We start from the raw sequence: 5,638 nt of genomic DNA on the forward strand, positions 1-5,638 counted from the left end.
ATCTCTTTGCTAAATAACTCATTCTGCTGATCTAGTTATTTTTTTCAATTCCTGAAAATATTGCTATGAATCGTTTCAGATCTCACTGATTTTTTTTTTTTTTACATGCCTACAGCACCTGGTATTCCTAGATGGTCTCCCATCCAAGTATTAACCAGGCCTGACCCTGCTTACCTTCTGAGATCAGACGAGATCAGGCAAGTTCACGGTGGCATGGCCATAGACTCACTGAGTTTTTTCAGACATACCATCCTGAATTCTCTGTCATTTAAGTCACATATTTCTATGTCTGTAAGCTCATTTCCTGGGGATTTTTCTCTTTCTTTCTGAGATGCCTTGTCATCTTGGTTGTTCGTGATGTTTAATAGATTTTTTCTCCACCTAGGCATTAATAGAAGTGTATTCTGCTTTTTTTTCCAGAAAGAACATTTATTTTATAAAGGTCTCTCTATGCTGTTGCAAAGAAGGCGTTTTTCTTTTGATTTCTAGTAGTTAGTGTCTATGCCTCTTGGATCCTTGCTTTATATGAAACCTTAGTAATGCCATTATTTTCTTATAAATATTTAATCACACTCATGACCCTCAGTCTCAGTCCCTGTCAGTGTTAGCAACAGTTTCAGTAGCGTTTGTTTGGCTCTGCGGTGTTCGGTCTCAGGAGGCACGGAGAAAAGGGCCTTCTGGGTTAGGGGATGGGGGCTGCAGCTCAGCCTTGGTTTTGCAACCACGGCTGGTAAAAATCAACTGTTGTTTCTTTGCCAACCCCACTTCTCTGCCATCGCCATTTCTCTGCTTTCTGCCCTGATGCCTGGGCACTGCCACCAGCCGCGGAGAGCTCACGGCTCTCCCAGGCAGGGATATTCAGGGAACTCTCCACTCCTTCTCCCTTCCACCTTCTCCTACAGGTAGCTCTGGCGACTGCGAGAGGCAGCTTCTTTATTACTCCCAGTCCACTGCCCAACACCCAGGGTTCTGACCTATGGTAGCTCTTATGTGCAGATCTCACGCTCAGATATGCTAGTATGCAGTTTGGCTGTTTTTTGTTGAGTTTTAGATGTTCAGCTTATTGTTGTTTCAAGGAGAGAGATCTGGGGACGTCTCTCACTCTGCCATGTTTCTGATTGGTCTTTCCTATTTTTATGTGTTAAAACCAGCTTGTCAACTTCTACTCTCCAAAAATTGGCTACTAGAGTTTTGGGGGGATTATATTTTTATAGAACAATTTGGAGAAAATTAACATCTTAACAATATTGAGCCTTCTAATCCACAAACATCGTATATCTCCCTATTCATTTAGATCTTTAATTTTTCTCCACAATGCTACATAATTTTCAGTGTAGAGAACTTAAAACATCTTTAGTTAAACTTATTCCCAAGTATTTTATATTTTTGATGTCATTCTAAATGATACTACATTAAAATGTTCATTTTACAATGCTTTATTGCTTATATATAGAAATACAGTTGATTTTTGTGTAATGACTTTGTAACCTATGACACAGGTAAATTCACTTGTCCTAGTACTTTTTATTTGTCTGAAATAGTGTTTTAATTATTCATCTTCAATGTTTATGACTCATTTCTCTTTATAATTTTTACCATATTATATTGGTTATTATCTCCAGAGCAATGTTGAGTAGAGGTAGTGATTTATTCCTATTCCTAGGGAGATTAGAGTTATTTTTCTATTTGTCTTATTTCTCCCACTAAACACTAAGATACTCCAGAGTAGGAATCATGACATATTCATAGTCATATTTTCCCCCAAGTCTGACTTAGAAAAGTTTCTGACATTTCAGAATATTTTAGTAAATATTTATTGATGTATTAAATGTATAACAGAGAGTAGAAATGCCCTGATACCTCTGTTTTGAATCCTGGCCACATTTGGTGCTTATATTTTAAAATGAGTTGTAGCTCATTAATAGGCAGCCACTGATAAAATAATTATTGTAAATAACAGGTTAATAGTTTAAGATTTTGAATTTTACACAAATATCTTCTTAGAATGTCTAGATGTATCCAAGGAAAAGTGATCATTTTGACAAGGATGCTAAGTAAAACCCATTGCATCACCCTGCCTCTGAAATTCTAAGCACACAATGAACTGTTAAAAGTAGCCATAGCATTCAAGTTCATCAATCATAAGCCCCAAATGTACAAAACTATATAGTTTGTTAAAAAGAATTTAGAAACTGGAAAACTAGGATTCATGGGAAAAGATTCATCCATCTTATGATACTCATCCACAAAGTACTGTTATTTATCAGATTGTTATTAAAACTTTATCATTGGGTTCAGCAGCAACTACTGATCCAAAGTTTTTTGCAAAATTAATAATATTAAGTGCTACCAATTATTGAGAACTTATGCCAAGCATTGTACAAAAAGCTTCAAATACGTTATATTATGTTATCCACCTACACTCTGAGGTGGGCATTGCATCCCATTTTATTGATGAATAGATTGAGGTTAAATTACTGTCCAAAATTATGCAATTCCTAAGTGTTAGAGACAAGACTCAAACAAGACCTCAGTCCAAAGTATGTGAGCAACATCTCCAAATTCCATGCCATGGTGAGGGCACGTCCTGGTCACCCTTCTCCATACTGCCCAGGACCTAGACTCTGATTCATGATATCAGACACCACATCTATCTGTCACCACTCTACTCCCAAATCTAGAGTAGTGCCTAATACTAAAGAGGCACTCAGCCAAATTTTATAAGCGAAATGACATACTTTATCAGTTAATCCTAACTATAGCCCTAATATTTGTCTGTTTCACCCCTCGATAACTGTAAAATTCTTAATCTAAATATTTCAATCTGATGCTGAATTTGTCCATTTCTCTTGGTAGTTCTAGGTATCTTATCAATTTTTGCTTCATGTTTTTTAAACGATGTCAAAGTATCTTTCTAGTGATTTAAGCTTTTTAAATATGTAGAGACCACTGTACTCCTAAAGATTTGTCTTAAAGTCTATTTTATCTGAAATTAATATCTTGTTGCCAGTTTTCTATTATTTAGATTTTTTCCTATCATTTTCTATCTTTTTTTACTTTTGACCTTCCATGTATTTAAGTTTGCAGTGTATCTTTTGTAAGAGCACATGGTTGAATTTTGTGTTGTTTTCAAAACCATTCTAAGACTATTTTTACTAGTATATTTAAGTTCGTTTACATTTTATTAATTATTTAAGTATTTGAGCTTGTTCCTACCATTTTACTTTGTTCTTTCTTTTCTATAATTTTTCTTCCTTTTTTTAAATAATAGGTTATTTTTGTTTTGTTTTCTTATTTAATTTCTTTCTCTTTTCTTGTTTAGAAGTTCTAGCCTCCATTTCAATTCTTTTAATGGTTGTCCTTGAATGTTGCGATTTATAAGTGTTTTTAAAACTTTGCTTTATTTCGCTTTGAAATGTTTTATTCTCTTCTAAAATAGCTGAAATTTTAAAACTTCCACCTTTTCTAAGAGTAATCTGTCAAAAGCCTGGCAATAAATGTGGCACAAGAACAATAGAACTGTTAAGAAAAGTGTTTTGAAGGTATGAAATATAAACACTGTGTGCAAATTGCAAATATAAAACAGGAACTATCTTGACCTCAAAACTTTCACAAAGTAAAGACAGAAATGTTGACTTGCTGAGAAAAAGAAATATTACTCTTTTTATCTGAAAAAAATGGTGTTTTTATTAAGCTGGAGGAAAATTTTGCAATCTAATCTATGCTCTTTATTTTAGAAATGGGAATATGAAATCCAGTAGGCGAACATAATTTGCCCAAAATGTTGATTTGTGGGAATGAGATACACTGTGAGATCGTTTCTTTTTCTGCAATGATTCTCAGACGGCGATGCAGGGAAAACTCTAAGCATGAAACAAAAACTACAAAAGCAAGACCATTTCTTAACATTAGCTTCTCCATCCAAGCTGGACTAATAGACCATTTACATCAGCCAGGGTAAAAAGAAGCCCCTGGCACACACACACACACAAAAAAGCCATTTGTTAGACAGTTACTGTCACCCGACTGATTTGTATTTATAAGTCATATGCCTACAATCCAGGTAGCTGCCCCCACGTGATTGTGGATGCCCCCATTATCAGCAAAATCCAGGCAACTAGTTTTCAAGTAGCTAGGTTGAGGATCTAGCTACACACTGAGAGCCTTTTATTTATGGTCTCTTTATTGAACTAATAAAGCATAACAAGTTAATTAATCTCTAATTGCTAATCACAATGTTCATTAGGTATATCTATAAAGAATTAAGCCTCTACAGTCCATGAAGAAAACCACTTATTACTTTACAGACACACCTCCTATACAGATTGGAGGAAGACTTAAATAGTGCTTTTCAAACTGCTGCTTCGCAGAATACCAGTTCTAACAGTGTTCAAGGAATCTCCGGGAAAAGGCATTCTAGGGTCAAAATACACATGTGAAATACTGAATTAAACAAAGCTTATAATTTTCAATGCAGGTCTTGTCAGAGACTTTTCTGTGCTTAATGTGCTCTGTGCCTAACTGGTTCCCTAGCTGATTTGAACAACAGAATCTTTTTCTCATGAGTGCTTTAATGGAACACATGTTAAAAAACATAATGTAAAGAAATGCAAAAACACCATATCTTTCTCACTAAGCTTTTTTTGGTAGTAAAGAAACATAACATAAAATTTACCATTTAACTATTTTTAAATGTACAGTTCAGTAGCATTAAGTATATGCACATAGTTGTGCAACTATCATCCATCTCTAGAACTTTTCAACTTTCCATACTGAAACTCTGCACCCATTTGTTGACAGTAAACGAAAAAGTCGGCCAGATATTTCTCCAGCAAAATAGGGTTATTTGGAAATAACAAGTAATTGCAGTCCACAACATGCAACCATGATGGGCCACGTGCAAGTTCGCTAAAACAAAGAGGAAGCTCTTTTATAGAGAGGAAAAGGAAGTTCGGAAGGGCTGTTACAGTTTCCCCTACTATGCTTCAAGATCAACGGAGGACATGAGAGCTCCCCGTGCTGGCCTCCCTACTTTACTTTAAATGAGGTTTCTGCTTATTAATCTTTTTCCTATTCTCCCCTCCTTCAGCCCCTGGCAACCACCATTTTACTTTCTGTCTCCATGAATCTAACTACTCTAGGTACCTCATGTAAGTGGAATCCTGCAATATGTTTGTGACCAGATTATTTCACTTAGCATAATGTCCTCGAGGTTTATCCATGTTGGAGCATGTGTCAGAATTTCCTTCCTTTTTAAGGCTGAATAATATTCCACTGTATGTATATAGGACATTTTGTTTATCCATTCATCTGTTGATGGACACTTGGGTTACTTTTTTTTTTTTAAGGAAGGTAAATAATATTTAATTGATTATCTCTTAATTTTCTTTTTTTTAACTTTAAAAATTAAGTTTATTGGGGTAACATTGGTTAATACAATTATATAATTTTTACTACCCAAAGTCCAGTTTCCTTCAGCTACCGTATATTTGATCCCCTTTACCCACTTCACCCTCCCCCTACCCCCCTATATTTTACCCTCTTTACCCGCTCTATCTTCCCCCTCCTCCCCTACCCCCCATTCTCTGGTTGCTTCTACTTTTTGACTAATGTGAATAATGCTACTATGACTCACTAA

At 35.4% G+C, this 5,638-nt stretch overlaps 1 pseudogene; it reads right to left on the reverse strand.

Annotated features, from left to right (window-relative positions):
- Positions 1 to 106: 106 nt before the first annotated feature.
- LOC111746060 lies at positions 107 to 225 on the reverse strand (annotated as a pseudogene).
- Between the last annotated feature and the right edge of the window lie 5,413 nt (positions 226 to 5,638).

Source organism: Pteropus vampyrus, unplaced genomic scaffold, assembly GCF_000151845.1.
Source record: "Pteropus vampyrus isolate Shadow unplaced genomic scaffold, Pvam_2.0 Scaffold173, whole genome shotgun sequence".
Taxonomy (NCBI): domain Eukaryota; kingdom Metazoa; phylum Chordata; class Mammalia; order Chiroptera; family Pteropodidae; genus Pteropus; species Pteropus vampyrus.